At 39.8% G+C, this 11,871-nt stretch overlaps 1 protein-coding gene across 1 annotated transcript in view; it reads right to left on the reverse strand.

Annotated features, from left to right (window-relative positions):
- Sorbs2 (sorbin and SH3 domain containing 2) overlaps window positions 1–6,939 on the reverse strand; it is a 318,492-nt gene extending 311,553 nt beyond the window's left edge. The window contains exon 1 of the mRNA XM_041632398.1: window positions 6,809–6,939. The gene's annotated coding sequence lies outside the window, so the exon portion shown is untranslated. The remainder of the gene's footprint in view (window positions 1–6,808) is intronic.
- Between the last annotated feature and the right edge of the window lie 4,932 nt (window positions 6,940–11,871).

Here is an 11,871-nt window from a genome sequence, read left to right on the forward strand (position 1 = left end):
AGACATAGGGCAGTGCTGCATCTCCCTAGATTCTGATGTCTTCTTAAATAATACACTCATTCTTTTAAAAAATATAACAATGGGATAAAGTCACTAGGCACGTATTAACCAAAGTTTGTAAATAGGACATAGGTTACAGCATAGACTTTTCAAGTGGAGACTACCAAGAAAACTTGCAATTAGTATATTATCTCATGAAATGGAAGAAACATTTACTTTAATTACATAAAATATAAAATTATAGCCTATTGGGTTGTTCTCAAGTCCAGAAATCATTTTTTATCAATATAACTGCAGGTTTGTCTAATGCACAGTGGTCAGTCTTGAAACCACATACCTACAAACAATAAAAATAGACTCAGCAAGCTTTATACAATGTGTGTAACAAACAGAGTTAAAGGCAAAAAGGTTCTCAACTTGAAGGTCAGGAAGGGGAATGGGAGTTGAAGGAAGGAAACTGGGAGGGGTTGGAGGGAGGAAAGGGAGAGCAGAAGTAATAAAATTCCTTTTCAGCTAAAAATTTTTTTTAAAAAAATAACTGGTTTTGAGTGAAAAAGTCAGACATTTCTCACTGGACATTGAACAGACTGATAGCTTTTAACTTGGCGTCCTATTTTTTGTTTAAATGCCACAGACTCAGGATAAGTATTGGGACAAAAGATAAAGGAAGACCTTTGTCTCTAAGGGTCATGGTCTTGGCATTTATAGTTTTTCCTTTTTTAATGTTGTTTCTCTTCTTTACCCTCTCTCCTCATCCTGAACAATGCAACCTGAGCGTATGGCTAGATTTCAGTAATAGTAACTCCCCTGCTGTAGTAATGAGACATTTCAGAACCCTGGTCTCAGGTAAGGAAATTTCAATTCTCATAGCCTGGAATGGAAAGGTTTTGTTTCTTCTAGTTGCTGAATTTTCTTTGCTTTTGAATATCTTAGTATGCCTCTAGTTTCAAACTCTGGGGGTGACATCAGATTCTTCTCTACCAAAGCAACACATTCAGCTTTTTCTTGCTCAGGTGAGAAAGGCACACCGCAGCAGAGTGATAAAAGGTATAGGCGCTATTAACCAGGTCTCCAGGTTCCATATATGTGGTGTGAAACAAGTCCCAATGCACTCTTCTGTTGGCTCTTCTACAGAATGGGATTTACAAAAACCCTTTTTTTTTGAGTGTTTACAAGTTTAATTTATGTAATATCCTTAGAACATGGCCCAACACATAGCAAGTTCTATCTCAAGATGTGATTATTATTTTGAATGTGACTGGTTCTTTTCTTTTTTTATCTTCATCATCATTATATTCTTCATTATTTAAAACAATTTTCAAATATGAATATATTTTGATCATATTCTTCTCCCCTTCCAAGTCCTCCAGACCTTTTCCTTCCCCTACCTGCCCAACTTTAAGTTCTTTCCCCTAAAGAACTTAAAGACACACATAAAACTTGATACCATGACAAAAATACCCAAACCAAGAAAACAAAATAAAGCCACATCCAAAAAAAAAAAAAATGATCTAACTATAATCAAATAAAAGCTTAGCCAAAAAAATCTTTGGACTCCAATTATACAGTTGATATACCTACATAGTGTCAATTTATTAAAGAAATCTGATTTTCTCTCTCCCAGCAGATATAAGTGATGGCTCAATCTTTAACCTTTACCCCAGTGTCTAGGTTTTCATTCATTCATTCATTCATTCATTCATTTTTAAAAATGTATATATAGGAAAATAAAATACAATGAGATAAAACAAAAACTCTCACACTAAAGCAGGGCAAGTCAAGAATCAGAGACCCCTTGTTTTCTCACTCAGGGGTCCCCTGAGAACACTGAACTGAAGCCATAACGTCTTTACAAAGAGGCCAATCTCCCAATCCTAATCTTTTCATTTTTAATATGTATCTTTATTTGTTGAGGGTCTTTCTTTTTTTTTTTTTTTTTTTTTTTTGATTTTCGAGACAGGGTTTCTCTGTAGCTTTCCTGGAACTAGCTCTTGTAGACCAGGCTGGCTTAGAACTCACAGAGATCCACCTGCCTCTGCCTCCCGAGTGCTGGGATTAAAGGCATGTGCCACCACTGCCCGGCTTGAGGGTTTTTTTGATTAACATGGCCCATCTTTTTCTCTAAGAATAAGTTCAGCAGGCTTTTGAGAGACATTTGAGGTGTGGTGTCATGACCTGTGTCAACAGCGGGCGACTATCTCTGTTCTATGGTGTTGGGTAAAGGGAATGTGAGTGTCTCTGTGAACCGAATACAAATGGAAGAGAGGCCCAGATGCTCCAGAAAGAAGCTGAACATCCACCCAGATGTCTCCTTTGTGCCTGCTGGGAGGAAAACAGCATTGGACGTGTTTAAAGCAGGGAGGGAAGGAAGGAATCTTAGACTGATTGACTCACAGGTCATAAACCCAGATTCTGCCTTCAAACGATCCCTCACTGACATCATTCTAAACAAAACAAGGCCAGCTTTGGTAGCACTCCAAGAGAAGAGCTTCATTGTTTTCCATTACCTGCCTGAAAGGGATGCTATGACGGCTGCTGCTGGCTGTTCACAGGTATGTACTTCACATAATCCCTTTGGGCAAATCAGAATGAACATGTACTTGGCTTGGTCCACAGTATATACAAAGATTTGAGGGGGAGACACAAGTAGAGAGCTCAGATACTTGTAAGACATGGAGAGGGGCTGCTCATAGAAATCTTGGAAATACTTTATATATTCTCTGGTATTGAATAGGTCAATCACATGATTCATGCTGGAAGCCCTTCAACTGATTCCAAAGGTCCAACTTACTGCCCAGTTAATGCCTCAGCCTGATCTCTCCACCACTGTTAGAAGCTAACCCCCACCTCACAGTAGGTAACAAACACCCTGAAGACCCTTTGACCTGGTCTTAGCAACCCTTTCCACCAATGCACATTCTGGATCTGGCTCCCACACCAATGAGATCAGCCTATTATTTAATCGGCACACATTAAGAGCAACCTATTATTTATTTAGTGCACATTTATAAGGTTTCATTGAGAGTCAGCTCAATCCCCTGGCACTAGTGAGATCACAAGGATGCCAGAACAGAGTGGCCCAGGGTTGATGAGTGCGGCTAAACCTAAATAACATTTTTCCTGACTTGCAGATTTAAATGTTTCTTCAGACCAAGTTTCTATACGTAAGCCAAGCTGGCCAGGAGCGTATGATCCTCCTGTCTCTGCTTTCTGAGTACTTGGGGAATGGACACACGCCATCATGCCTGGATCCTCCTCACATGTAACTGCCAGCTCACTTTATCCTTCATGTTACTTTGGTGGGTGGTAGTTCGGTGCCAATGAGCAGTGTGCCTCCTGAGAAAACAATGGTGCTAATGTCTTAAATAAAACCCAGGCTATCCTAAGTCACAGCGGTGGATTTAAAGGCATATGCTCTCTTTTCCTTGGAAGAACCCCAATCTGGTAAGGAAATAAAGATTATAAAAATAAGGCAGACAGACTGCCATACCTCTAGAAGAGGGAAAGCTGACAGCTTGTCATGGTGTTCCTTCATCCAAAGTCCTCTGCTTTGCAGAGATTGTACTGTCCAATAAGAATGAGGCCTTCTCTTAATAAGCTCACACTAACAGATGAGGGAATGAGAACTGGTTGGAAGTTGGACATGATCAAAGGGGCAAACGGGAGTAAACCTGAGAACGAAGAGTGTGAGATACCCACATTTGAAGGTCATCTTTGCCCTGGAGCCAGACTCCTCTGTTGTAATTGGAGTCTGGCTGACCCAGGACCTGAGTTAATTTTCACAGATGCTATTCTTCACAGTGTCCCCTTACTCGCCCTTTGACAAAAGTTGCTATTAACAAAATTAAAATTTTGCTCTGTCTCTTAAAGTTAAGTTCCCTTTCCTGACATTATTCCATGTCAAGCAAGTGGTCGATTTCTGCTACCAACATCAGAAAGTGACTGCTTCAGCTTCCTTATAGGCAACCAAGAGGGAAAAAACAAAGTATGTGTATGTTGGGTTCCTCTTCAACACTGCTGCCTACCACGAGTTTGATGTTATTTTGGACCCTCAACCCAACAGCATGGTTTTAGTTAAGCATCTCTCTCTGTAGGCATTTATTGTTATCTTAGCATCCTGGAATGTGTTTGCCACACTCTTTGCTTTTCAGATAGCTCATCCCTTCAAGGGTATCCTTTTGTCCTAGATTTCCCAGCCTTCCTTCTTAAAACTTTGCCATCTAATGAGCCTTGTTTACTAGGCACCTACGCTCAGGTCTGTACAAAACCCAACCAGGAAATAAATAACACTGACTCTATTCTTCCCAAGGCAATTTGCATTTAAATAGGATTCAAGGGCACCAGACTGAAAGGAAAGTTGTAGGGAAGTAGAAGTTTGGTAACAGGTAAGAGATGCAAGAGAACAGGGGAGCATGGGACAGATACTGAGACTCTGTAGGCCTTCCTAAGGTCTCCACTGGAAAAGTCCCTCGTCTAAAAGAGATTTTTTTTTTATCATAATTATTTAGTTTTTGAAATTGTAATGTAATTAGGTCTTTTCCTCCCTTCTCTTTCCTTCTTCCCTCTCACCCCTCCTATGCACCCCTCTTGTCCTCTCTCAAACTCGTGGCCTCTTTTGCTATAGATACATACAGATGCATAGATGCCTGAATATGTGAATCCACCCTGCTCAGTCCATATAGTGTTATCTGTATGTATATGATCTCATGGTAGTGGGAAACCAGTTAGGGTACTCTTTCCTGGGGAAGATCATTTCTCCCCCTCTAACATGGAAGGGGAAGTGCCAGGGTTCTCCTTGGAAGAATGTTGTCTGTGTCCGCGCTCTCATGCCCTCATAATAATGTCTCTATTTTATTTACAAGAACTATGTGTTATTATGTGTATTGCTGATAATTCTCATAGGCCAGTTGTGTAGGCTTGATCCCCTTGGCTTTCACAGGAAGTGGAGCTTCCTGGGGTCAAGGCCACACCTCTAGTTTCAGACTTTTAATACCAGTTGGGAAATGTCATGTCCTTGTCTTTTATACCGTTATTGCTGCCCTGAAATGCTTCATACACACTGACTTTGTTTCTCCAGGATGACTTCCTGCTTTTCTTTTCCATTTCCCATTAGCAAGAACAGACTAACACTATCTTAAGTACAACTTTCCTTATAGCCGAGCGCAAGATGCCGTCCTGCTGTGATCTCATGTGCTAGCAGATACCAGGTCCTATACCCCATTGCCATTCCTCAAAGTTGTTAGCCCTGTGGTCATCTAGTCAATTGTCTACTTTCTCAAAAGCCATGTCCTTTAAAAATACTAAGAAATGAGAATTTCCCACATAGGAAAAAAATACTCATTTTACTTTATAGCTGATTCTTGAATGTTATAAATTTGAGTGTACATTTTTACATTTTTATCATTAATATATTGTATGATTTATGATTATTAAGCAGTGATTTTAAAAAAATGTTGGCTCTACTTACTGGTTGGACTTAATTGTTATACTCTATAAGTAGAATCATCCACATTTGAATAGAGAAACCCAAAATACCAAAGTCTATCATAGTAACATAATTGATAATTTTACAGAGGTAAATAAACTTAGTTCGACAGTTAAGAATTAAATGAATAAAAAGCAATAAAATACCCCCACTGGATGTGGAAATTTAGAAACTCTACCAATGCCTTAACAACTAAAAAAGAAAAAACTTTAAAAATTAACTGTACAAATAATCTGTACTACTTCCACGAAAAAGTCAGCCCTGGCAATTTGTTACGAAGAGCACATTATCCGTGTGTCCTGCTGTTTGGAGAGAACTGCAAAGGGCAGCATGACATCCCTGGCATTTGTGTCCAATGCAGTCTGCAAATCTCTGCTTCTCTCAGGCCACCATTCACAGCCCACGGATGCACGGATGGCCTCAGATGTCCCACAGAGGATGACACACGGCTTAACCAGTGAACCCTTCCATGTGACTGGCAATTTAACATCTTAGACACAAATTAAGCACCGGGTGACATATAGCATAAACAATTGTGTAAGTTTAAAGACGGCGAAAACCATGGAAGCCCCCGCGTTGTCTGTTTCTGCTAACATAACTGACGGGACGAGAGACAAAAGACACTCTTAGAAATCAATGCTCCTTGAAGCAATCACATGCCTCACCTAACGCGTATGTTTCTCAGGGGTCTTTTGTTACTCTGCGGCACACTGAATTATCCTTCCCATTACCCTGGCAACTCAAACAAGGACCCCTCACATGCTGATGACTTTGAGATGATGGTACTAGCTGCCAAAAATAGATGATAATTAAAGTATTTTAATTATTAAGCGGAATTGAGAAGTGTTTTTTTTAAATAAACCTTGTATGTTAATCACAGAGGAATCCAATTACTAGTGGAATTTTTTCTCTCTGTTTGATCAGCAGTTTGGAGCTTTTTGTCTCCAAGGCTGGTAGATAATTGCAGAAATTCCAACAACCTTGAAGGCGCATAGCCCCATCCTTTCCCTCCTGCGTTCCTAGTTATGAATGTAACAGAATGCGATGACTGAAAGCAGCATTATTAACCAGCTTACCTTGAGAACAATGGCAACATTAACAAAGGGGCTGTCCTAATAAAGGGTCTGTGCTCAGCCCGCTTAAGCAGTGGAAAGTGTCCCTTTATTCTGCCTAGCACCGGCTCAGCCGGAGGTTGACTATTTTAACGCAGGCAGTAGCCGGAGAACGGACAAAGCATTACTAGAAAGCAGAAAGCCTCCCCAGCGCCAGTCTTTCTGCTTCTTTCTTAAAAATCATAGGGGCTCAAAGGAAAAAAACCAATACCTTCAAGCGAGAACATTCCAGCACAGGAGCGTCGTCTTGGTGGTTGTTGTGCAGAATGAGTTGCTTGGGCATCCGTCCCTCTCTTCTTAGACACCGGGCTGCTCTGTGGCTACAATCAACCCAAGAAGCCTTTGCAACACATATGCACTGTTCATCCGGAACCGAAGGAGACTAAGCAGCTGGGCTTGGTGCTGTTCGCCTGCGGGCGTTGGATCTTTAGACCCTCTTCAGCTGATTGGCTGCTTCCGAGTCTCGCTGTACTCCTCTGCCTTAATCTTTGGCTAGGCTCAATATATTTTCCCTAGGGATATAGTCAGAGAATTGCCCGTTAGGGACTCTGTGCCAGGTTAAATGGAGCTAGTTTAAAGAAGCAGGGACAGAATTCTCTATGGTTGGGTCTGTGCTTTTTTTTTTTTTTCCAGAGTTCTGGGTAATCTACCTACCTAAGAGAGGTGGATATAATTTAACAGCAGAGGTTCTATGTTTCCTTCCTGAAAATGTCATGTGTCTCACACCTGCATAACGCACAATGAAGTGATCAGGTGGCTCCTCACAGCGCAGCTTGTCTGGATAATCAACCTGAAATCCAAACAGATGGGGATGACAGCAAATATTAAGAAGGTTATTAAAAATGCCAGGGGAGGCAGTGGATAACTCTACAGAAGCAATCTCAAGAAAGTGTTTACACAGAAGCTCTTTACAGTATTTGTGATGTTTTACATAGTAGTGATACAAAATAACTGTAAACATGACAAGAACTAAATATAATAACTTGATTAAAGTGTCTAGAAAAAAACATAACAGACAAATATATCTTTACTTTCTGAAAGTACTAAAACTGAGAAAAGAGCCAAAAAGTATATCTTTATCAACCATATATATATGTGTATATATAATATATGTGTATGTGCATATGTAAATATTTATGCAAATTATACACACATACATGTATATGTTTATATATTTATATAAATTATATATGCATGTATATATAAATATTAGGTTTGAATTGGTCAAGAGCTCCACGTATTGAAAAATAATCATATATATATATATGTGTGTGTGTGTGTACTTATGCATGTATGTACATGCACACATGCAAACACATACACATACGCACATTAGGTAAAAAGACTTTAGAATGGAGCTAGTGAATTGACCACACACATTTAAAGTTTTCTCTCTCTCAAAACCCCACCAAAGGGATCGCAAAGTTTTTACTTTGAAAATCTTTATGCAGAAGCATAAAATAATAGAGAAAAGTAGGAACGAGATTTAGAAAGGCAGGAGGCTGATAGACAGGTGGTTAGAGGAATCTTAAGCCAAAAAGGGGAAACCAAGAAGCAATGACATTTACAGCGACCAGCCCCGTTTCCCCACCCCATAAGCCTTGATTGATGGCACATTAGACCTGAGAAAGAAGGTTTGAAGGGCTAAACCACAGTAGATGGCACTCGGCTCAGGTGTGGTAGCACAAGCATGTTAGCCCAGCCTACAAGATACAGGTTGGAGGACCACATCTGAGGCCAGTAATGGCTTCGTAGTAAGTTCCAGATTATCTTGGGCTACATAGTGAAACCGTATCTACCTAAACAAATAACAACAACAACAAAAGACACATACACACTCATGCACACACCTTAAGAACAGCAAGTGGTTTGACTGTCTGCCCCTTAAAGTAGAATGCCAAAACTTTATTCTCGGCAGAGATTTGACCAGAAGGACTGTGAGCACACAAGGGTGAGAATGAAGGAAGCAAATTGAATAAACATTAGAAATAATGGGAAATGAATGTGCGTACAGCTTCTAGGGCCTCCTTCCCATATTAAGCACCCGAGAGACAGGTAGCAGGATGCTCACTCTACAGAAAGATGATTTGAAGAGTATTTTTCTGTGGAACATGACTGTTTCAAAAATTAGGACTTTTTTTTGGGGGGGGGGTGTACTGTAGACTGACTCCAGGGTCTTTGAAGTTGGTACATTTGTTAAATTGCACAGGCTGGCCTTGAACTCTTGAACTTGGAATCTTTTTTTTTTTTCAGCCTCTGTAGTATTTGGGATTATAGGTCTGTAACACCAGTTCTGTCTCCAAAAGATAAGACTTGCAGGCTTTATGTCCAGACAGCTACTACTTAATCCCACCTTAATAAACTCTGTACATGAATTTTCAGAGTCCCGCTCTTATATGTAAGGTGTTCAAATATCTAATATAAAAGCAAAGAAAGGAACAAATCACAAATACAAGTTGGAAAAAATACTAAATTTGAGATAACAATATATATGTATGCATACATATATATAAAGGTATGTATAGACAGCTCTCATTTAACATGGTATCGTAGCCTGTTTTATATTCCGAATAACACAGTACTAAGTTACCTCAAAAAGAAAGAGATAGATTTATTATTATTCATGTTTCTGATATAAAACTTCCTGACCTTCTTGATACCATCATCACAAAGACAAAGATGCGATATTTCTAAAAATTATTTCGTATAGATGAAATGGTTGTTGTAATAAAAAGTAAAGATGTCTCAGAGGAGGTGCTGCTGGTAAAAAGGATGCACAGTAAAGGACCCTTGGAAACATTTCATAGAATTAAAAGCACAAAAGATGCATATTCGAAACTGACCCAAACTCAGTACTATAATTTGCCAAAATCTAGAAGAGAAACACATTCTAAGTTAAATCAAGAAAGAGTTAGTCTGTGCCAAGAAAGAAATCATAATATTTTTCAATGTTTTAAAGTACAGCATACCAACCAAATATTAGTTTAAGAATTCTATTTCCCTGTACATTTGTAATTGATACCATAAGAATTTTTAGTAAGATGAAAAAATGTTTCCTGTTAAAACTATTTGTCATAGTTTCAGCTCACATGATCATTCATACAAGCCTCCTTCTCCACACCAGCTAAGGGCTGATTATATTGCGTGCATGAAGAAAGACCAAATGCTGGCTATGATGGTGCCTGCCTGTAATCCGCTCTACTCAGGAAGCTAAAGTAGAAAGACTGCTGTGTTTCAAGATCAGCATGGACTACACTGTTCCAAGGCAGTCTGGGCTACAAAGTGAGATACTGTCATAACAACAGTAACAACAAGCAACAAACAACAATGAAGGGCTACAAGAAATACAAGAAACACCAAGAGTCCTTTAACAGTGGGGCTTACATATCAAGTTAGAAAAGTGATCTTAAAAGCTGAATAAAATGTCAAAAAAAGAAAATTAAAACACAAAATTAGAAATATAGTCTTGGGATCTAACATAACAGGATATCAAGAGAGACTGTAAAAACAAACACACCAAAAACAAAGGGAATAAAATCACTGCAAAAATAACTCAGTTAGCTTGAGTTTCTGGAATGGAAGCGTGGTCTGAGTACACATGATCGTTGACATGAAGGCTCGTAATTCAGGACTTTCTGAAAGTTTGGGGGCATAAAGGTTGCCATTTTTAAAAAGAACATTATATATTCCTTATAAAGGGTCAAAAATTAAAATGGAACAATTCTCTTCATAATAAGATTAAAAGCTGAAGGCAAAGTGAAAATGTCTTCAAAGTCCCAAGAGAAATGACTGGCTGCTTAGATTCTCATATCCAACTAAAATATCTCTCAGTTCAAATAGAGTAATGATGGGGTTTATGAATGCCTTCAAATTTTTTATTTCAATGATCTTTCTTGTGAGTTTATTAGAAGGTGTGTGCCCTGTAGCTATCTCTCTCTCTCTTCTCTCTCTCTTACACACACACACACACACACACACACACACACACACACACACAGCGAACTTCTCGACCAGCAAGGAAGAACGACCACCACACGAGGATTCTTCTCAGATCACGCTTTAATGGAGTGCCTCTTGGTTGAGGGAGAGCAGGAAGCGAGGGGCCCCGAAAGCACTAAGGCGGCTGCTTATATAGGGAGTAGGCATATGGGTCGCTCTGTGATTGGTTGCCACCATCAGCTGACACCAGACTGCATCGGGATAGGCCCAAGGACTCTAAACCACTGCGCATGCGGGAAACAGGGGACACGCAGCTCCCAAAGGCATAGTTGTTTATTTCCAACGGGACAGGATGTCAGCGCCATCTTGTAATGGCGATTCTGTCCGGCTCCCTGCACACACACACACACACACACACACACACACACACACTCACACGTGGCAGGAAGAGGACAGAGACAGTATGACAGGGAGAGAGAATATGAAAAGGACATAAAAATATGATCAAGAAGTCAAGAAATGGCTTCTTAGAATAGTTTGGGGTAATTTTTTTTTTTTAGTTTTTTGAGACAGGGTTTCTCTGTAGCTTTCCTGGAACTAGCTCTTGTAGACCAGGCTGGCTTAGAACTCACAGAGATCCACCTGCCTCTGCCTCCCGAGTGCTGGGAATATTGGGGTAATATTTTTAAAAAGACTATATAGCAGAAGTTGCATTGGAACAGACCAAAACTTTCCAGGAGAAGTGGTTTCAGTCAGATAGAATGTGTATTTGGTATATTGAGAAAAGATTTGTATAACTGGGGGAGTACTCTCAGATGTCTTAGCACTAAGTACATAAAACAGCTGAGTAACAAAAAAGAAAGAAGTGATTGACTAAGAAAAGTTTTCATAATATACCTGTAATTCTCCTTGGAGTATTTTCTTTACAGCTGCAGCAATGCCAACACACGTATATAGAAGTTACATCAGCAAAGGAAACCGGCTTTTCCAAATCTCCCTGGCAACACTCAAGTACCAATAACTCCTCAGCTAGGGTTGGGACTTTGTGCCCACCTTTGCTCTTCTATCCCGGCTTTTTGTCTGACTTGAGCTCATGCAGGTCTTCTGCATGCTTTTACAAACTTTGTGAGTTCATGTGTGCATATGCCCCATTGTGTCTGGAAAATACTGTGCCCTGGAAGTCATCCACTGGTCTGGCTGGTAGCAGTCTTTCTGCCCCCGAGTCTTAGTAAATCCCTGAGCTTTGAGACTATTATAGTTTGCTTTGGGGAGAGAGCCTAATTTCCATAGCTTATCTTGAGAGGGAAGAATTTTGTTTTTGCTATCTCTCTTGGA

This window comes from Microtus oregoni, unplaced genomic scaffold (assembly GCF_018167655.1).
Source record: "Microtus oregoni isolate MIOR12 unplaced genomic scaffold, Mior012 000041F_ref0000270, whole genome shotgun sequence".
NCBI classification, from domain to species: domain Eukaryota; kingdom Metazoa; phylum Chordata; class Mammalia; order Rodentia; family Cricetidae; genus Microtus; species Microtus oregoni.